The following is a 22,550-nucleotide window of genomic DNA, read 5'->3' as shown; positions in this document are numbered from 1 at the left end:
ATGTACACCTTCACATGCATGAAAGCCAGGGTGCAGACATGCTCACACGTGCCAGAGCACGCATGTGCACGTATGTGTTTATGGATTAGAGATCTTTTGTTGTCCTCGGAATAACCGTATCCCCAGGGATCTGCCAGGCATGCTCACACACAGCTCCAACAGCAACGAGTCTCTAAGAGAGTGCCAGGCCCAGCCCTGGGCTGAACAGGAGGTGTCACCCCATGTCCCCAGGAGGAGGGACAGCCCTGTCCTCTGCTAAGAGAAGCCCTGCTTGCCACAGAGAGGACAAAGAAAACTCAACAGGGATTGGTTTTCTTCCCTCTGCTCGGAGCACAACAAATTTTTGCTGTGCCATGAGGCCGCTCACAGGATGTTCCCTTTGCTGCTTGAGATGAAAATCTCTCTGTTCCATAGCTAAAAAGCCCAGGGAAAGAGGTCAGCTGGTTTGAGGCCAGGCTCTCGCTCACGTCTCACGCAGGGAAGGCTCAGCCCCAGCCAAGCGGCCAGGCCCCGCTGATCTCCCTGGGCTGCCTTCGATGGGAACAGGCTTACTGATACTCAGATTTTGATCTTGTCATAGCCCTGAAGCACTGCAAGTACATTCATCATTCATGCCAGCCAAAGAGAATAACTACAGTCCTGCACTGTTATCTAAGACCGGTCTTTGCCTGCCAGGCTCAGGTGCCACGCCAGCGGGCTCCCTGGAATTAGAAGTGCACTCAGCCATTAGAGCAACAATGCACATTAGGGAAAACAGAACTTCTGATCCAAACTGGAAGGAGGAAACTGTCTTTTTGAAGTTTATCACAGAACAGAAATGTAGAAAGATTTTGTTAGAGAAATGCCAGATCAGTTTGTTTCACTGTTGACTCAGCCAAGGGAATAATCACACTACACCTTCACACCGCTCGCCTCTGAAAACACAGCGGGAAGGGTTCATCCTTATGTGAAGAACAAGGAGAAGCACAAAAACAAAAGCTGAACTGATGTCTCAGTAAAATGAATCCAACAAAAGCTGTGCTTTCGGATGGAAGACAATTCTGCATTTAAACATGTCTCCTTTGCTGTCCCTGCAGCAGCACAGGGGAGGACCCATCCCCTGCGGCAGCGTGGCCTTCTGTGGACTGTCAGACTCCTCGAGTGGTCTTGGCAAAGCAGTCACTGGGTGCCTGATGCCTCCCTCCCAAGGTGTGATAAGGGCATTTCCACAGATAAACGGGTTCCATCACGGACAGCAGGCAGCAACCACACTGATGGCCAGGGATGGAGGAGTCACCCCTCGCCTTGCCTTCCCCTGCTGCTGATGTCCTGTGGGTGCACTTGCTTTTCAAACCCCTTGGATAACTTCTTTATTACTGTCAGCACAGCAAAGATGGCACCTCAGAGGCACTTGCTTTTGCCCATACTCTGGGGCTTTGGAAATTAATGAGGTTTTTATCTCTGACTGAAGAGAAGCATCCCCGGCAGGACTGCTCCCTGCCCAGGTGCTGGATGGATACTGTGCTTTGCACCCCTGCTGCTGATTTCATGCTCCTGCCCTGGCAGGTTTCAGCACAAAGGCTCTGCAGCACGAGCCCTTAGAACCCCTGGATGTTGACAAATGTTATGATGAGACAAATGCCAATACAGCCGACGAGTCTCTGTGCTCGTGGCAGGCGGGTTAGACTGCAGGCTGACAGCCTGCACGCTCGGATTATGTTATCCAAAGGAAGCACCAGCCAAAGACTGCCTAATGTCGTTTTCCCTCATTAGGAGGTTATTAGGAATTTCACTCGTAGGGCTGTGCTGCAGCCTGACACTCAGCAGTGTTTCAGGGAATGGCATTTTCTACCCTTGTTTATAGGAAAAGATAAAGTTCACAATCATAAATGTATCCTGTGCTCTGGACAGGGAAGTGTCCATCCATGCACTTTTCATGTGGTCCTTGAATCAAGGGCTCATGGACATCTGATGTCAGGACTCTATCAACAAGTATGTCTTTAGTTTGGGGAAGGATGTACAGAGGTGAGAGACTGAATCACACACGTACCTACAGCTGGCAGTAACTGCCCCTATACAGCATGCTGCTACGCAGCTCGGAGTGATCAGATGTGAATCCACCAAGTCACAAGCCAACACACCTCTGACAGCACTGAAGGGTGTGTATCTGTGTGTGCACACCCCCCTGAGCACAGCAGGACCCATCCCTGCCCACCCCAATTACTAGCAGCACCGGCACCACATTGCAGCCACCAGAACAGCCCCAGCAAAGCAGCAGGGGAACGGCTGCAGCTGGGACTGCTGAGGCCATGTGGGCAGGAACCTCAATTGCCAGCTGCAGGAAATTCTCATTATTACAGGTTCAGATCAATAAAATCCTTCTAAAAAAAAAAAGCCTCATATCTTGAAATTTTGTGTGGAATGGAGTTAACAAAAAGTTGAGTCATTGAAAAGCTGTGCTTTAACAAGACTGAGAGGCATGACAGGAATGTGAACTATAACAAGGAAATTAGGGTTAAATATTGTATCTGTATTTAACAGAAAATGAAAGAAAACAAGACCATCAGTTCACTTGGGCTGTTCCAGTGGGGAATTCAAGCAAAATTAACATGGCTCACAAAGCATCTTAACTCAAACATGACTGAAATGTTGTGGTTCTGCTGGCAGATTTCTGAACAAAACCAAAGTTTTTTGCTCTGTTACAGTAAAACAGTAAAACTGCTCTTCAACAGTAAAACCACTTTTTCCTGGGGCACAGTCCTACCACAACAAAACCCTGGACAAGATTTGAACCTCTCCAAAGCCTAGGGCTATTCCCAGGCAGTGGGGACACGGTCCCTGCTCCCATTCTGCCGTCCTGCAGCTCCCTGCTCGCTTGCAGACACGTAGCAAACCACCAGTTTTAAACAAACATCAGCCAATTTCTCTCCAGAATCTTTTCTGCTCTTTTCTTAGGGGACTGGCACTGCTAATCACTTTGGTGTTTTGAAACCTTCCAAAGCCAACTCCTCCTCCCCTCAGCAGGCATCTGACAGAGCTGCTGCAATCAAACATTGCAGGACACAAACCAGGGCAGTGACTCTTGGGGCAGGCATGCCTCTGTCTCTCCTGTAACATTTTTGCTATTTTTACCCCTTACAGAAAGCTAAAAAAAGGATTTCTTTTTTTTTTTTCAAGAAGTACATCAGGGAAAGGAGACTTGGCACTGAATCCTTCTCTAATTTCTGAGCACCTTGGTCCCCACAGATGCTCACAGCCCCTTCCCCTTGCCTGCCCCCTCCTCCACTAGCAGGGGCTCCGTGTGGGGAATGGCTGGTGGGTATCTGTCTGTCCCCCGCAGCCGGGGCTGCTCCTCCAGCCACTGCTCTGTCAGTGTGTCCCAGTGCTGCTGCTTGCCATTTTTGGCAGTCAAGCCCAGAAATATGCAGGAGACATAAATAATTCCTTTTTTGCATTTGGTCAAGAGGACAGAGTGCTGGCTCCTGGCAGCAGGCAGAGCTCGGCAGGCTGGGGCACGGGCGGGCAGGGCTGGAAGCAGCCCTGGCTGCGGGGCGTGTGGGGCACCCTGCTGCCCTCCCCTACAAATGCACTGGGGTTCCTTCTAAGCTGTCTACTATTCATCCTTTCAAAGAGGAGCAGATCTGGTGGCAGCCCTGATGCAGGACATGTTTTTAGCACTAATTATTACAAGGAGCACTGGGGGAGCACAGCAGAGGCTGATCCAGCGGGCACCATACTGCAGGTGGGCTGTGCCCTGAAGTGCTCCCAGCACGGGGTTTGGGGTAACAGTGTCCTGCTCCTGCATGCCCCTGCCCTTTGGAGGAGAGGTGAGGCAGGGCCATCCTGTAGACCATCCAGGGGACGTTTTTAATGGAGGCTGACAGACCTTGAAGTATCCAGTGGCTGGCTCAAGGGGGCAATTGAAGGGCAGGTTCAGCCTTGCCAGGCTCACCACGTCCCTGCTCAGGCACCTGAGCAGCAAGAGCATGGCACTGGGCAGAGAGGTCTCTGTTTCTGCTCAGCCTTTTCCTCAGAACCAAGAGTCAGCACAGAATGCAGAATCTGACCTGTTAATTCCAGAAAGCCAAAAGGTGGCATGGACTGGGTAGTCCAGAGCAGAGCAGCACTCCTCAGGCAGGACTTATCTGTCTCCTCTGCTCTGCCCAGGCTGCCACATCTCACCACAGCTGCTCAAAGAGATTGTGTGCTGGAAAATTGCCCTTAGAGAGTGAATTCATCTTGCCCCAGTCCAACACATTATGTACCTGGATGCTGACATCCACTTGGTCTTTGGCTTCTCCACTGCTACTGCCTGCCAAGAGGCTGAAGATCGCAGACAGAGACCCACTTATTAGGGAAATAACTATTCTTCATACACATTATGACACGGCTGAGTCTCAAAGTGACAGTCACAAGTGCTGTGAAGCTCTCAGCTCTGCAAGACACATTCTCCCTTTCCAAAGCTGTTGGCACCCTACCCAGAACAGTTTCAAAACCTGTAAGCTTGGTTATCCTTGGCCTCTTACACCACCCTATACCCATCAGAAAAGATCAACACATGATGAAGACCCCCATCTATCTGGTCTCTCAGTCCAGGGTATCCTGACTCAGTACCAGCACAAGGTGGTAACAAGGCGCTGGCACTACAGTTCATAACTCATAACAGTGGTAGGGCAACAGCTTATTGCAATACATCTGACTCTGCCTTCCTTCAGCACCTCTCAGACTTTGCTCTGACCAGAAACCTACATGCTTTTGTCCAACAGTGAGAACCCTAAACTGATTCACACTCTGAAAAATTCCTGTTGTGTGTCTGGCAGCAAAAGCCATGGTGACACCTTTTCTCTTACCATCTAGACCAACTTGGTAGGAGGGCAGCTGCTCAGAGATGGAAGGCAGTAGCATCTGACATAGTGCTGATTCCTAACCCAGGACCTGGTCACATCCAAGCTGAACTGAAGAATCACAAAAATAGGGAAAAAAGCAAGCAGGAGACATGCTTTCAGGTCAGGATGCCTGTTATCATCAGTGGACACAGTCCCACTTGGTACATGAAGACACCAGCATGAGGAAGAAGGTGAAGAGATATCACCAGACAAGATATTTGGTCAGATCCTCCATTTGCTCCCTGCTTGCTCACTTCTCCAGACTCCTGTAAACAGAGTTACCTCACCAGGTCTGACACACTTTCTCCCCACCCAAAATCCACTGGCAACTGCTCTATGTCCATACTGTGACTGGCCATCCATCCCAAGTGAGTATCTCCTATGATAAAGGAAAAGGACAGGAAAACTGAAAGCCCATTGCAATTTCCAATTAAACAGCTCCCTGTGGTGAGCCAAGCTAGCTTTGCTCCCCACACCTACTTCTCTGTGCCTGAAAGCAGAACCATGCACAGGGCGATCCATTAAAAGTGAGGAAAACTGCAGGCTGAGCAAAACTGCTGATGTATGAGCAGGGTTCAGGGAAGTGTTTACCATGTACAAGGCACTCTGCCTCCCAGCTGGAAGGAGGGAAGACCTGTCAGCCTTGGTGGAAGGCAGCTTTGACAGGAGGTCTTCTCCCCACAGCTGGGGCTCCTCAGCCTGGCAGGGCTGTGCTCACCATTAGAGAGCCTGCAGTGGCATTAGACCTGGTCTTGCAACAGAAAGGTCTCAACCTGAGTAGCTGAACAGGGTCACTAAAATTGGCCTGTGACCATGCCTCATACTGAGAAATAACCTGCCCCCTTGAAATGCCACGGGATTTCATTAGCTGACAAAAAGCCTGTCCAGCAGAGTCCTTAGCAGTGAGAGAGCTGCTTTATGCCAGCATTTACTTCAGCTCTCCAACAGTAAGAAAAAAAAACCCCTACAAAAAAAGCTGAAATATTCTCCTGGTGCCCTGAAAACAAAACACTCCAGAGTTTTGGCACCACAGGCTGATCCTTAGTAGGTGGAGATTTGCATTGACTCCAGCTGAGCTTTGCTCTTTGACATCAGCACAAGAACTCGCCTGCGTCTGCAAATACTGTGCTTATGCAATGCTGCTAAATACATTCCCTTGCTGCTACTCACACCAGCTGCTAAACACAAGCCAGGGGCCAGCCCCATACACCACAGAGCCCACAGGAGCGCTCAGGCTGCGGCTCGCTGCGAGGGAACAGGGAAGTGCTGGGAAAGTAGGATTCACTGGAGGTACTGACAGGTGGGAAGGGTTGTTCCAGTACTAAAACTGTGGCCCATTCTCTGCACAAGAACTCGAGAGGGTTTGTTCTACCTCCCTCCCAGCAGCATGTGGAGAGCTGGGGGTCTCATCTGCCTGCCGAGGTGCTGGGCTTCCCCCAAACCAGCCATCAAGGGCTCATCAAGCTGCAATGAGGGAAAAATCTCAAGTTTACGCTCTGTGGGTGGAAAAAGTATTTGCTGGAGGGTCCAGTGTAATGAATAACGAGGGGATAAAAGGGCTGCAGAAAGCCCAGTAAATCTGTTTCATGCTCGGCGCTTCCTTTTTTCATCACAGGCGCTGCTGGCGCTGGATGCCAGTGGCACTGCCACTGCTTCGCCTGCCTACGGCACACGTGACGTGGGTGCCTGTGCAAGAATCGGTGGGTAATTCAGAGATGCTGGAGAGGAGGGATGCTCTCAGCCCCCTTCCACTGCAGACCAGGGTTCTCTCATCCATGGGGTCCAGCCCAGCCCCTCTCCAAAGGGAGAAACAGCCCTGCAACAGCCCCCAGCCCAGCCGCCTGCCTCCTGGCAGCTCTCGAACCTCCAGCTGGCAGTTACACCAACAGAATAGGGTCCACTAACTGCCCTGCAGGCTGCAAATGAGCGAGGTGTCTGGGTTTTCCTTCTTGTGCTTTTAAAGTGTCCCCAGTTGCAGCTTGCAGCTCCAGCAGTGGGAATCAGCTGCCATGGAAACCTCGCAAATGCCCTTTTCTAACAGCAGCCGCCTGACACACGCTGAAGAGCTTTTCCTCCCCAAGACACACAACTCTGAAATTACCCCTGCTATCCCCTGTGAGATCCTCTGTGTGCCTGCAATGGTAAGATAAATGGTTTGGAAACCTGTTGTGGAGCGAATTCACTGCAAATGAGGCTGAGCACAAAAGGATGATAAGCCAGAAATACACCACTATATTTCAGCCTTGTCCTGGGCTAACGAGTTCCCTTCAATGACATTTGCTGCCACAAAGGTATTTCCTGGTGCTACAAGACTCACAAGGCAAAAGGAAATACTTCCATCTCTTGCAGGTAAACCACGATTCAAACCATCTCCCACCCACCTGTCTCTTTCATTAAGGCATCACAAAGCACACCAAATCAGCCCTGAGTCGCTCAGCTGAATGAGGCCAACAGGCAAACAGAGGCATGAGATTGTGCTCAGAAAGTGCTGAGCTGCATGGAAGCAAGGGGAGGTGAGAGCCCTCAAAGCCTAAAGCTTCTTTGGTGCTGGTGACAGCGTGGGCTTGAAAGAGTTTGGTTAGCACCCTGAAACATGATTGCAACAGAAACCCCACATACTACCCAGACTTGCTGAAAGTTTAGCTGTTGATGCAGTTTGAAATCTACTGGCCCCTAAATGTTGTTCAGGATAAATCAGCAGATACTTAACCTACTTGAGGCCCTAAGTAAAGCCAGCACCGAGTGCACAGCTTTGGTACCCAGAAGCCTTTCAGAATGTCACCCAGGTCATGGACTGAAGTTGACAGAAAGCTGCCAACAGCAGAGGTGCCATCCTGGCTCTCCAGCACACAAAAAAGCTCCCTCGAGGTGTGGGAAAGGGAGCCAGAAATGCAAACACCCAAACCTTCCCACAGGTCCTGGAAGAGTCTCCTGATGGAGTCCCTTCTGTCACAGCCACGCTCCCACAGCACCACTCCAACTGGGACACTGAATTTCCCAGCTTATTTGTTGTTTTAATCAGCTTCACAGGGGTGTGAGGGAAGAGCAGTAGATAAGGTCTGTACAAATTAACTGAAACAGCCATCAAGGGAAATTTTGACAGAATGATAAGCAACTAAATGATAAGCAGTTCTTGCAACAAGATTTATCAGACAGCTTAAAGATTAATGAAGAGTATGAGCCCTTGGGAAGAAGGCCTCCAGAGCTGCAGGACTCTTCCAGAAGACAGCCTAACACATCCAAAACATGCCCAGACAGCAAAAACAGGGACAAAAGTAGGGAAGGAGCAATGGCTGCAAAAATACTGTACAACTCATTCACCACATGGCTTAGCTTGAGGTTTCTCCTGCTTGGTATTCGAGTCATTTGACTTGCCCATTTCCTTGAGGAGAGGAGGCAGGATTTCATAAGCCAGACAGAAATTATTTCGCCCAAATAATGTGTGAGTGTTGCCAGAGCACATTGCAGGCAAAGCTGAGAGAGCTGTAAGGGAGGGCTAGTTTTAAATTGTTTGAAGATAAATGATCTATCTGGATTTTAACTATGGGGACACAGAGCTCCTCAGCCTTCTCCATTTAGCTTCATCTCATCATGCCAAGTGGGTTCAAGTCTGGTGTTCAAACACGAGGTCATCCCTGACCACCAAAAGAAAGAGTCCTTCAGCAGTGATGCATCAGCTTGGAGCATACCCTTGCCATCCATTGCTCTGCTCATTTGTTGTGCTTGGCTAATCTGTCTTTAATCAGTTCAAATTACCTAGCATTCTGGGGAGATGCCATTTATAGCCTTTCATTGCCAAGTTCCTACCAGTTTTTGTTGCTGTAAAGCTCTTGTGCTGTCAAGTCAGAGGTGAGCCCTTGTTGCCAGATAACACCCCAAAATTTCACTATATGGAAAGAGAGACCCTGTGTAAGATCAGCATCCAATTAGCAGCAAAAATCAAGAAGTTGCTAATATCTTTATAAACATAGAGTATGATATGTTTGACATACAGAATAACCAAGGCTTAGTGCCCTGATGCTCCCTGGCATTTCACCTAATTATCACAGTAGGGACTAAATTTGCATGTCCTGGAAATCTGCTCAGTTAGAAGGAAATATTTCCCACCCTGTGCCTGAGAAAAGCAATTAGCAGCATCTTCCCTAAAAGCTCTGAGTGGTCCTTCAGAGCTGAGCATGTTCCTGCATTTCCTTAGCTTTCTATCCTTTCTCATGCAGGTTTTTCTATGCAGGTCCATGGCAGAGAGCAGGCAGCAGTATCCTCCCTCCCCATCTCCAGAGCTGCTGAAGCATTGAGGGTTGTCTCAAGGCTCAGGTCCTTTCCCTATCAGGAAAGAGAGATCCCTGCTCTGCTGCAGATTCCATGTGCTCCTGGGTCCCTTTGGCCTCTCAACTTGTAACCCAAACCCAGCAAACACCCTCCAGGCTGATCCAGTGCCAAGTCATTTGGGAAGCCCATGTGGGCACCTGGAAATGTCAGGAATTAGAGGTGGGCTTGCTGTTCTCTCACTTTCTAACCTTCAAATCTCTGTGTCACACTGGTTGTCACTCCAGCTCTGCAGCACCAGCAGAGCCACGTCACCATCACTTGTGACTGGAAACACCGTCACTGTTCACCTTCCAGCCAGCTGCATGCTCAGGGATCTTGAACTGAGCAACTAAGTCCCCTCAGGATCTTTTTTTCTCTCAAGGACTGCTTGAGTAGAGAGTTTGATCTCTCCTCAAGGCCTCTGTGGGTTGGCAGTAAAGGAAATTGCAACAAATTCCTAGCCTGGAGTTAGATGTCTTCTGGGCTTATATTCAGCAGGGAGTGATTTTGGTTTGCCTGTTTTCTTTCTCTTTTATAGGTGCTTTTTCAGCTCCTTCACTTCATGCTGTAGCTCCTCTTGGTTAGCAAACTTAATGATGGGCAAAGGTCTCAACTCTCCAGTCCCAGGGGAGGGCTGGCACAACTACATCTGTGCTCTGCTGCTGAATGAGATGCTTTGTGCTCCCCTCCCCAGCACAAACTTCATCTCTGCCTGCAAGACACCATTCAGCCTCTCTGAGAATCTTCCAGATGCTCCTTTAACTCCTTTTTTGAAGCCTACAAGTCTTTATTAGAATTTGCTCTAACCTCACTTTAATGCCTTTTGCATAGTGTCTAGCTGCCTTAGATCTACTTTAATTCCTTTTGCAAGATCTCCATCTCTTGGGGTAAGCCTTCATTTAAAGTCTTTTGGCCCAAGGTCCTGGGCTCTGTGCACAGCCTGGTTATTCCTTCCATCAGATTCAGCAGCAATGCCAGCTCACAGCTTGTTCCCCTGAAAGTGGCTCCTGTCTCTGATGGCCAAGCTTATCTCTGTTTGATGTAGATGAAAGTTTGGGGCCCTACTAAATGATTTAATTAATAGGAAAAACTGACAAAGGACTTCAGCATCTCTCTGACAAAACTCTACTTATTCAAGCAGGACGAACAGCCTTAGCTCACTGAGAAGAAACAGGAGTGAAGTTTGCTTGCTTATAGATCCAGGCATGCCTCAGACAAGATTTAATCCTCCTAACCACTCCTTTTAAACCTTCCTGAGTGCCTCTCCTGATGTCTTTCCCTCCCTGACTCTGTTTCTCCAGCCTTTATTCTCCTCTTGCTCAGTCTGATGAAAATTCACCAAAGAGCTGCCTGGAGGCCCCGTTAAGCTGCACCAGGTACGGTGAGCAGATATGTACTGGGGGAAAGGGGCATATTTTAGAGGCAGAAAACCAAGGGGTCAGCTCCTGCTGACCCTGCAGCTCCCACTAGTGAAGTCTGGGGTGAGTCACTTCTTCCTTTTGAATTCCATTCTCCCAGTTTCGAAAATGAGGGCATGACAAAGCCTTCAGAAACAAATTTGGCTTCGGTTGGGATGGAAATCACAGACTTTGTAAAGAAACAACCCACTTAGTGCAGCCAGAGCAGGTACCACCCAGCTGGGAAGCACTGACTTGCATGCACAAGGACCATTCCCAGCAACTCTGAAGGTCTTGGTGTCTCTCTCTAAAACCAGGGTCTTCAAATAACATCCTCTGCCCCCCTCACCCAGGAATTCAGAAGTCCTGCAAGTGTCTAAACTTACAGAAGGGAAAGAGGGAGTGGAGGAGGCAGCTTGTTTTTCTGCTTGTCAGCTTTTGGAAGTGAAACTACAAGTAACAGGAATTACACTGGCAGACAGAAAGACAAGTTTTCACTGTTGGTAAGACCTTAAAAGACAATTGTTTATTTCAAGTAACTCAAGGTCACAGAGATGTCCAGCTCAAGAGATTTTTTTCCCCCCTTCAAAATTCTGCTTCTGAACTTGCTCAAAAGATGAAGCAGGATGGTATGTGCATGTGACTCCTGCTGATAGTGGGAGGGCAACAGAGGGCTGAGGAAGATGCTGGAGTCTGAAGGAAAACAGAAGCTTTCTGTGAAAGAGTACAGATTTGGGCAGCATGGAAAGGTCAGCCCTCCCTCGCAGAAAGAGCAAACCTCAGAGGCAGCAAGAGGATTTCACACTCTCTTCTTGTAGTTTTGGAAAAAACCCTCAATCTCTACCTTTCTGAGTAGGGAGGATTTAGGCACTGGCTTTTCCTAAATACCCAGGTTCATTGCAGTGGTGAGTGGCTGGGCACTGCCATCACTGTGGCATGGCCAGGGTGAGCCAGGATGGCACTTTGGGCCTCAAGAATTCTTGAGCAGACAAGGACACATCATTCATGTGAGCTCACGTTTCACCCACACTGGAGAAGGTCCCCATGTCCCCTGCATGATATATTCTTCTCCAGTCTCTGTGCTTGAACATGAAGCCTCTGAGGAGCCACAATATCAGTAGAGTTGGTTACTAAAAGCATCTGAGTTCTGGATAAAAGGAAAAACAAAACCACCTCAACCCCATCCTATTTCAATAAGGCCAGGACTGAAATAAAAAGGTGATGTCCATTTGCATTTGGGACACAGCTAACCAGATGGATGTCTTGCACAAGCTGCTCCACTAATCTTTCACAGTCTGATGTCCCATTGGGAGATGTACACCCTTCCTTCCACCCTCACAGGCAGTGCCATCCTCATCTGGCTTGCTGGCACTGAGCACTGCTCTGCCAGGTCACTTATGCTGAGAGCTCCCAACTGGGTCCCAGATCCTGTTTGATGCTAGAGGCTTTTGAAGGTTTGTAAAAGTCCCAGATCTACAAAGCTGGCATCTCCACAGCAGGAGGGAGAAAAGCTGGAGAAATCATGTGACAGAAAGGAAGTTTGAGACTGTGTTTGAAGAGACTCTGCCCGAAGCATTGGAATGAGAAGGTGCCTGGAGAGAGCTTTGAAATTCAGGTCCTGATTGTAAGCACAACCAAAGCAAAGTCTCATGTTCTAACTGAAAAGACAGAACTGACAAATCTCTGGATTTATGGCCACTGGAAACCACCTCTCAACTATTTTCTAAATTGGTTCTCTCCAAAGTCAAAAGAAAGCTCGAGCTCTCTGCAGAGATTCTGCTAAAGAAGAAAAGCACAGTGCTTGGAATTTACTATTGCCTTTGTTTTCTCAGGGATTGTGTGATGCTTTTTGGTCCAGCACGACAGAAATTGATTGAAATCAGTACCCTGCTAAGTGGAAGAGTGAGGTTTGTAAGGGTTAACTTACATTTTTCCTGAGCTCTTTCCTTCATGGATTTATAAGCTTGTGATCATGTGCTCAGCAGACCCATGACTTAGTCACTTCTCAGAATCTTCTTTGCAGATAAAATACCTTTTCAATTAGTTCTTTCCATGATGCAGAAAGAAAAAGTCTTGAAAACTGGCATAAACCAAGCAGCCTGATGCAATGAACAGATGGGATTCCCAGCTCCCCTCAGACACCTCCATCCATGGCAGCACGTGCTGCCCTCAGTGCTTCCCAGTCCCAGTTGCTGCTGAGCCCAAGGACACACCTCTGGGAATACAGCATTGGCTTTGAGACTTTTTGACTCCTTTTTTTCTCTTCCCATCGCACACCCTGTGCTGATTTTCACTGGGAGGGATGGGATTAGTCCTCCCAGCACAGGGCTGTTACTCCAAACATGCCAGACAAAGGCAGCAAAGAGCCATGGTGTGATGGGTTCTCAGCCACTGGATGGTGATGGGGAGGGATAATTATAAATTATGGAGCAATGCAGCCTCTCAGAGGTGTTGCACATGCTTTCAGGACAAAGTTGAACAACTCCAAACTGGAAATTAGTGCTGTATTCTCTTGCCAAAAAACATCTGCAATTTTGTACCCCTCAAATATCCACAGAGCTCTGCACTTGCAGCTCCAAACAGCTCTATGCAGGCACTGTAGGAACTGTCTACAACTGCCAGGTAGACCTAGTGAGTGAAGAGAGCCCATATGCTAGGATTTGGTCAGCAGGTATTTGATGCCTATAAATACAGCTATAATAGATATGCACTATTTTGTTTCTACATTAAAAATCACCTCAAAACAATCCCCTTTGCAAAATGCTCAGAAGATGACCAAGACAATCCATATTCAAATGAATACAAATTTAAGGATGGCAGAATTGCACAAAAGGGAATGTGCAGTCATTTTCTTCTGAATTCATGATGCTTTATAATCAAGGATCCTAAGGTTATACTGGACAGGGATCTCTGCTGTCACATACATGAGCAAGAGGAGGTATATCATCAAGGACATTAGAGACTATCTACTCTCAGCCAGAGCACTTTTTATTCATCTTGACACAGACTGTGCACACTGAGTGCTTCCCATGGCCCCAAAAGCACAGCTCATCCCTGGGAGCTTTTCTGAAGGAGGTTGAGGCCCTGGGGCCCTGGGCAGTGGCTGATGCCAGCCATACAGTGCATGCCTGTGCCAGCATCCTGTCCTGCCACCTCCAGGCAGCTTCAGACTAGGGCTGCCAGCACGGCTCAATGACACGGAAAATGAACCTCAGCTCATTTGGGTGCATGAATGGGAATTTGGAAATCTTGCAGAGGATATAAGTGTGGTTTGCACCCCTGCTCTGTCCTATCCAGGGTTGTCTGGAGGCATTAAAGACTTGTACACACCACATCCTAGCCTGGAAACCACAACTGCTTCATTCTCCAGCTCTAACAGTCTTGACCTCTCCCAGCCTTTCATGCACTCCTGAGACTCATACTTTTCCTGAGATCACAGTAGCCTTGTGTTTTTCATCCTCATGTGATTAATAAATTATGCTCTACAGATATTTAAGCAGCTCGTGTTTGTTTTTCCATCAATAGAAGGAGAATGTTTATTTGATCTGGAAGCCCTATTTTCCATTGTCTGAATTTAAGGTTCAAAACAAAAACTTTAGATATCTGAGTGATTTATGAGCCTCTGTTAAAAGCAGCCTACCCCATTCTCATCAGCAAATTTCCCATTTTGCTCTTAGCAGTATCCCAGCAAAGCAATGGGTTGAAGAGGAATGGAAGTCAATGGCTACTGGCAACCACTTACACTTATGAATACTCAGATATGTTGATGCTACATCCAACTCTGCTCTGACAAGGCACTGCTAACACCATGGGACCTCCCATGCACCAAGCACAGCTCTACCACAGACTCTCTCAAAAAACATGAACAACTTTTTCAGGTTATAACTTACAGCTTTAGCTCTTAGACAGTTGTTTTCTCAGGTTGTGGCACCTAATCCCAGCTATTGCTGAGTCCTGTGTGAATATCAGTTTAATCTTTACTTCCGAACAAACTTCACTTACTACATGGTTTCCTCCCTTCATAAACCTACGTGGTACATCATGGAAAGCATATTTTTGTCCTGAGAGCTCACAGAAGGTATATTGTCCTGGGAACTCAGAGCAGAGGGCACAACAGAGATGTGAGGCACTGGACTACAACACCCATGAATCCCAGCAAAAGCATTTCCAAATCATCTCAGCTTCTCAGCAAAAAAACCCCTGGATTATCTATAGGGGAAAAAATACCCAGACCAACTCATGCCCAGCAAACAACCCTTCATTTTGCTGAGAGTTTTTAGTTAGAAAATGGCTTTGCTGGAAATTTTTGCAGCAGTTACAGCTATAGCAGGGATGCTTCCAGGGACTCTGGGAAAGGACAGCACTGGGGTAGCTGATGAGCTGGTCTGCTGCCAGCGGGAGGGAACCACAGGCCAAAGGCTTCTTTGCCATGCAGGAGTGCTCTTGTGTGTGGGTCCTGCTCTCCTTTAGGCTCAGGGAAGCAGCCCTGCAAAGAGGCCATTTGGCTAGGCTCTCTGTGAGCCAGAGCAAGGAGCCTGGCATTCCTCCTTCTCCTCCTCCCTCGAAGGTGCTGCGAGCACATGTGCGAGGCAACCCCTCGGCGCTGGGGCGGCTGGGGAGTGTGGTTCCCACCTCTATATAAAGCCTCCGATTTCCTGTGATGCCGAGCGTGTGGGTGGCAGCCAAATGGATGTTTTCTGTCAGGGATGACAGCACTGGGGTGAGCGTCTGCTTCCTGCAGCGTGGCACTGCCGGGAAGGTGGGCACAAGCCGAGGCTGATGCAGTTGCCCGTGCAGAAAGGAGCATCCCCTGGGAGAGCATTTGCTTCCTGCTGTCCTTCCACAGCATTCATCTCCTTTCCTTCTCCCAGAGATGCTGAAATTCTGTTCACAACTCAGTGAAACAACCAAATTCACACTGTGCCCTGCAAGGCTGTTTGGTAGGGGCAGAGCAGTAGCTGTGTCTGCAGCTCACAGCTTCCTGGGCGCAGGGAGCACAGTGCAAATAGCAGCATCTCCTCAGCACCCACTTGGGCCCACCCTGTATCCACACTCCATTTCTCTGAATAAAGAGCAAAGGACAACTGGTATTTACAGGGCAAGGAAGGTCTCTAAAGTTACAGCTTAGGGGATAAAGCATGAAAAAATAGTAAAAGCCAGTCTGTTGGCAGTGGGCAGAGCTTCATGCAGGGAGAACGAAGCTCAGCCATACTACACAATAGGCTCAAATACAACAAGAGGATCCTAAAAACCCAATAAATCCGTTTGCTTGGGTGTCTGGTTGGAGGAAACGGGCAACTCTTTCCTCCCACAAGGATGTTGACCCACAATTAACCTGTCAAGGGAGGGCAGTCAATGGCTCCCACCCCACTACCTCTAAAAATCAGCCTCCACCAATGTTGGCTCCATTTGCCTGTTCTTGTGGCAGGGTTTCCCTCCTACAGAGGATGGGGCAGGGTTTGTTCCTGCCCCACTGTGCTGTAGCATGGCAAGTCAGACCTTATGTGGGGAGGGGGCAACAGACAAAGGCTGCCCAGATCAGTCCCCTGCAAGCAACCCACCAGGGTGGGCGACCTGAGCTCGTGGACTCTCTCAATCCCTAATTTACGGAATACATCAGAAAAGTATAATTAAAGAGCCCTCCCCTACTGGTGAAAGTCTGCTTGTGTCAACAGAGAGACGAGAGTATTTAGCAGACTTCTTTTTCCATCCTGCTAATTTTAGCCCCCTTATATAACATTTCTTTTCAATACAACCCAGTTTCTGTAGCCCACTGAAGGAACGGCACTTCTCATTTGTCTTACACCAGTGCCCAAAATATTCCCCAGAGCCTGAGGGATGGCTCTGTGCTCCCCACCACACACAGGGACAGCTCTGCCCACAGCAGCCCAAGGTTTAAATAGCCCCATATGCTGGGAGGCACAGAGGCAAAAGGAGAGATGATCTAATGCAGCAGTAGTGGAGGAAGGAATAAGAGCGAGTTCCTCTCATGCAACCACAGGATCCTGACTCCCAAATGCAAACACCAGTACAGAACAGGGTTGCTGGAGACAGCTCCCCAGCCTCCTCACACTAATGTCTGAACCTCCTGGTAACCCCTGAAGCTTCATGTGCAGATGCTTCAGCTTTCAGCCCTTACTGCAGATCCTCCCAGCCCCTTTCCTTCTCTGCCTCCAGCTGTCATCTCTGATGGGGAGCAGTTCTTATCTTCCTAAGTAAACCGCAAAGTTTGATTGTGAAGCTCCAGAGCGCATCAAAAATACATCAAAATAACTCAAATTGCCTTTGACAGACCACATAAAGTTTGCAATTAGCATTTCAAAGCCATGATCTGGCATGGAAGGCAAAAGCAAACAAGGCAGCAGCAGACACTCTAACCTGTCAATTATCCAGCTGATATTTTTTTGCACAAGGCTGGGAGAGCTGCAGAAATAACTGCCTGAGGTCAAGTTCATCCCTGCTGTGGCACTGCTGAACTCAGTGGTTTTACATATGTGACAAGTTTTGACTTTTCTGCATACTTTCTCATGTGGAAAGGTTGGTTTTGCAGCATCACACTGCTGGGCAGCCTGGGAGTGTGTTGGTGTCACACAGCTACCAGGGCAGGGGTGATGTGGCCAGGTAACTGGTTAAAATGTAAGGAGCTTTCACTACTACTAAGGCAAAAAATAAGGAGCTGCCTGCAAGCACAGAGAACTCTATGGAGATGCCACTGACATGTGTAAAAAGCAGTGTCAGCAGTGGGAACAGAGGGAAGCACGGTGATTCCCTGCGAGAACACGCGCTTCCCACGCTGCGAGTGCCGATCCGTCCCGCAGCTGACCTGCTCTCCCCTTCCCTTCAGCTCCTCACTAGTGCAGAGACAAGCCTGGTTATTTACACACCACCTCAGGAGCTTTGTCCTTTCAGAGTCAGGCCTCTGAACTCAGTATCCACCACAGACCTCTAGCGAAGCTTGGAATAAATAACGAGCACCTTAATCCACTTGACAGTAATTAATCTAAGGGACAATGCACTGATTGGATGATGCTGGGAGCATTTCTCTTTTCCTCAAAATAAAAAGTTCTGTTATGGAAGTTTCACTCTAAGACAATAAAACCCAAACCCCTGTGTCCATCCTATACTAATTCCTGGGTTTAGTACCAGCCTAGAGAGGAAATGTTTTCTCTGCTGCACAGTGGTTTGGATCCTTACCTGCCTAGGAAAGGAAAGCTTTTCCCTCACTTGCAGCACTGCCTATGAAGATTTGACAAAAAGACAGTGTTCCCCAGGCTCATGGTGTGACCCTTTCCTTCACCTGTCTTTCCTTCTCTTTGCTCTCGAAAGCAACAGTAAAGCCTTTGGGCAGAGTGCTGCACAGCACCTAACACAGCAGGCTCCTGGCCCCAGGACTGGACCTGCCAAGCACTACCGGAATATAAATATGATTCAGAAAGTCTAACCATGGATTTGGCAACTGATCCCCTGAACTAAGCTGGTGAGTAAAAGCCCTGAAGAGGTGGAACCAGCCAGAGTCTTCATGATTGTTTTAGTCAGCACGAAGGAAATCATCACAAATGCTCCGACGTGTGAATTCAGAACAGCTGATCTAAGTGTTGGCAGAAAATTTGCATCATAATCTTGAACTGTTTGACCTTTCCATTGAAAATCATACCAATGATTTTTTTTTCCCCAGCTCTCTAAGTGTCAGCATGCAGTGCCAGATCCTGAGCTGGCATCCATCAGCATAAATCCACTGTGCACAACAGGGCTGGAACCATCAACACCAGCTGCAAAGCTGCACAACAGGTAAACAACCAAAAGGAAAGAGGGACCAAATGTTAACATCTCTAACACCTCACAGGCCAGAATTAGATTAAGTGATAAAGTGGTCTTTTGCTTGCACAGAAGCCTACAGTTTTGGCTTAAGAATATAGATAGTGTTACATATGGCTGTTGCTAGCTATAATACAACCATGTAAAGACAGAGACCCCAGGTAATGAGTTACTGCTGGCTGGTGCAGCCCAACTGGCTCAAAGGGAGTTGGGATGGTTTACACTACCTCAGGAGCTCCTCTTGTGTGGACATCATAGCTCTCTCCAAGAGGGGTTTGTACAGAATGAAAATACTAGCTCAAAAAAGATAAGCCATGTCATAGAGAGAGCACTGAGCTGAGGCCCTTTCACTGCAGGTCCTGCAAGGCAGAGACCCCTGGGCAGCAGCAGAGCTGGCAAACGAGCCAGACCATGCAAGTAGGGTCTCCTCACCTGCTCCCCTGCCCATTTTGGCAGTACCAGGGCTTTTTAGGGTGCAGAATATCACACCAGCCTGGGCTGGCCTCTGCCCATGCAGCTGCTTGCCTAACAAGCCACAGCAGTGCTGCCTGTGATCCCTCTCTCTAAGGCTGTCCCTAAGGCAATGGAAATATTAATTAAGTATGTCATGCCAATGTTTGTGAATTTGTCAGTAAGGCCCATTAGTGTGGCTGTTGAAAACAAGAAAATATTTGTAAGGCAAGAATCTACAAGAAGGGAAAATTAAACCTAGAGAGAGTTACTCTGCTGATGCATGGCCATCCTCCAGACATTCTGGGCAGTTTGAGAGCTGTCATGCTCAGGACCAGTACCTGGGTTGTGGGTGCTGCACAGAGAGAAGATGCTGCAACAGCCCAAGCTGTGCTGAGGGGATTGGAGCACCCCAGGGACAGGGTGACAGCTCAGACAGGCATCATATCTGCACACGTGAGCCTCTTGCTACTCCAAAAGCACCATCTCTCACCAGATTTTCCTGCTCCAGCACCCTGGGGCAGATCTGTCCAGCATTTTTCTGCTAAAGCCTGAATGGAGGTGGGAGGCTAGGGAAAGGTTTGCCTAGGCTTTTTGAGCTAGATTCCTTCAAACTTTAAAAAACAGTGCCCTTGGTTCCCTGATAGTGTCTGTACCTTCTGCTTTCTATAAATCTCTGCCCAACTGCATTCTCCCGTATCATCACTTCTAGCCAGGCTGGGTCTGTCTGCCCTGGCAATGCCAGCCCTGAGGCAGCATGTGCCCTGTATGCCAGCCAGCCTGGCTGCACAGCCCTCCTCAGAACCCTTCATCTATCAAAGCCATGGCTCTGCCACGACGACCCCGACAGCTACCTGAGCTTAGTTAATGATGGAAAAATTCAGTTACAGAAAACACAGCAAGAAGCCCTGTCCAAGGAGCATCTCTGAGGAGTGTAAATCTGAGCAGTGAAGGTCTTGCCTCTTCACAGCTCTGCCATCCCTCCCTCCTGCTCCCATGCTTAGATAACAAGGATTTGGGGTGGAGTATATATCTACAGGGCAGCTTTCCTCAAAACACCTGCTCCTAGCCAACATCAGAAATATCTCTTGGTGTCTGGTACAACAGTTTTTTAATTCCTTAAAATCTCCATCCTTATTGTTCTAAGCCAGAAGTACTGAATCCTCACTGGGTTTTTTGCTCTTGTTAACCAAGGGAAGAATTTATCTCCAATGACAGTCCTTCACACTGAAAACCACCCTTGTATGAGGCATACAGGTTTTGTTATTCCTGGAATCTGCCAGGCAGCTCTGAGGCTCCTGCAGCCCAGGGCTCCCCTCCAGTGCCCTTGAGGGTGGGCAGCAATGTGATGGGGCAGCTCAGGCTTCAAGGAGAGAAGAGTAAAAAAAGGTGGAGAAATTAAAATCAGGACAGACAGGTCAGCTCACACCAAGAGAAAGAAAGAGCTCTTGTCTTGCAGCCTGAATGATGCAATGATTTTGCTCAGACATTTCTCACCATATACTGATCCTCTTCAGCCCTGAATACAATACAGCTATATTTATGCCCCAGAAAGAATATCCCCAAAACCCTCAAGCAGCTCAGCACAAGGCAGTAGGACTCCTCTTTGCCAGGACTCACAACTAGAAGAGGGGAGAGAACTTTTATGTAAGTTTGCATTACCTGCACTGTAGATAGCAGCAAAGAGGGAAAAGAAACAGCAATGGGAATTTGTGTATCAATAAAAAAGGAAGATAGGATTTCAGGAACATGTATTGAGGGAAACAGCACTGGTTAGCATCATTCTGAAAAGCCTCATGAGGATGGTATTGAAAGGAAGTGGGACCAGACAGGGGTTAATGTGGTCAAGTGAGAGGATCCAATTTGTGAGCCAATCTGCCTGGCACAAATCCCTCATTGTGGGGATGGGAAGGTGGCCTGAGCTGGGCCAGACTGAAATAATGAAGACACATGTATGGAAGGATGGAGAGGAGAGTCAAGGAAAAATAAACATGAGAGAGCATGGGCAGGACTTGTCAGTGTAAATACAAAGGAGACACCGCAGCTGTCATCACACACTGACACATAACTTAACACCTTAAACCCCACTGAGTTTTGGGTAACTGCCACTTAAATCTTCTGCCTGTTTCAGGCTAATGAAGCTGTTGCTGCACACAGAGGTTTCTCCCCTAGGGTAATTACCCCTCATTGCCATCAGCCCCGTTAAGTCAGTCCACGTTAGGCCAAGCAGTTGCACTCCTGAGTGCAGAGCTGGAATCCAAGCGTGCCCAGGCAGCGATGCCAAGCGGATCACCTCCACGGTGAGGAGTCCCCAGGGCTCACAAGTAGCAGGGGCACCAGCCCCAGGTGCCCCAGAAGTACTTGTCTGGATTACTCTGGGCATTGCAGTTGCCATCACAGGAGCAGAACCCGAGGAGCAGCAGAGGGAAGAGGGTGGAAGAGCTGCGGCGGTTTCTTTCTCAGCTGAGCTTCTTATTGTGACAAGTGATTCATCACGAATCTAACTAAGATAGTGTTGTAAACTTAACAGAAAAATTACATCCCTCTGGATATGTGTTACATTTTGAGAACAAACTGAAGAACGAGGCATTCCTCAGTTTGAGCCATCTCCTGTGTTTGCCTGGGAGAAAAACACAAACCCTGCAAGCCTCGTTTTCTCAGTTCCATGTAACCTGCCTTTGTGAAAATGGAACTAAAACAGCCCTTGTTGACCTTGCCCCCTTAGAAATTTTCAGAAGTAGAGACTGTCCATGGGTTTTTATTCTCTGTCTCTTCAGAGAGCTCCCTTGGGAGGGTTAAAAGCTCCAGACTGATGCCAGCAAGCTCGCAGTGCCACGAGTTCCCCCTCATCTGCAGTTCACTTACTGTGCACTGACCAATGCACTTGTTCTGCAGATCCTGAATTTTTCAATGAGGACAATACAAGGTCAGCCCCAACTCTGATACTGTTGCTGAAAGATAGAGAATTACAGTCCTGCTTCCAACTTTGAGGGGACTTCTGGGGCTCAGTGGGTCTGTTGATAACTTTATGACTTGTGTCAGCTGAAAGCTCCAAGCTTTTTAAAGAAAAAGCCTGATGCTCAGGAGAAAGCCTGAGATGCTGTGAAAATCTATAGATGGGCCTTCTGAAACCAGAACTCTAGGCTTGCAAAGACACAGCTGAACAAGGCTGCCCTATCCATAATTTCTTACTAAAGCCATCAAAAAAATGACACAGACCAAAGTGAATCCGTTTGCCAATGTATCCATTTCAGCTGTTTTCTAACACAAATTCATCCTGGGCTCATTGGTCTCTTCTGGTCAGTGCACACAGGAACCAGGTTTAAACTCAACTTGAGCTGGTAGGAAAGCAAACACCCCTGCCTGCAGTTCTGAGTGAACACTGTCATGTTCTCCCTCATCCAAGGCTTTGCATCCCAGGATGCCACAAGTTCCCAGGGGAAAAACATCCCATTGACTGACAAAGACTGAAGAACAGAACTGCAGAGGAACAGAACAGAGAGAAGTCAATTTTACAGCAAGTGTTTCTGATTTCAAGGGTATAGCTGCATTGCTCAGGGCAAGGGAGTGTGTGTATCTGTGCATGGTGCAGCAGACATTTCTTGCACTTTCCCTTGGCTGAGGGAGACATACAGAAGCCCAGACACAGTGCTTCAGTATTACAGGAGCTTTATGGGAACTGACTTCCAGCCTCACAGTTCCTTTAGCCCCTCAG

At 48.2% G+C, this 22,550-nt stretch overlaps 1 protein-coding gene across 1 annotated transcript in view; it reads right to left on the bottom strand.

Annotated features, from left to right (window-relative positions):
* Window positions 1-22,550, bottom strand: part of KCNB1 (potassium voltage-gated channel subfamily B member 1) — a 120,435-nt gene that overhangs the window by 74,906 nt on the left and 22,979 nt on the right. The window lies entirely within an intron of this gene.

Source organism: Colius striatus, chromosome 16, assembly GCF_028858725.1.
Source record: "Colius striatus isolate bColStr4 chromosome 16, bColStr4.1.hap1, whole genome shotgun sequence".
NCBI lineage: Eukaryota > Metazoa > Chordata > Aves > Coliiformes > Coliidae > Colius > Colius striatus.
The sequence above is the reverse complement of the archived record's forward strand: the minus strand, read 5'-3'. Positions and strand labels throughout refer to the sequence as shown.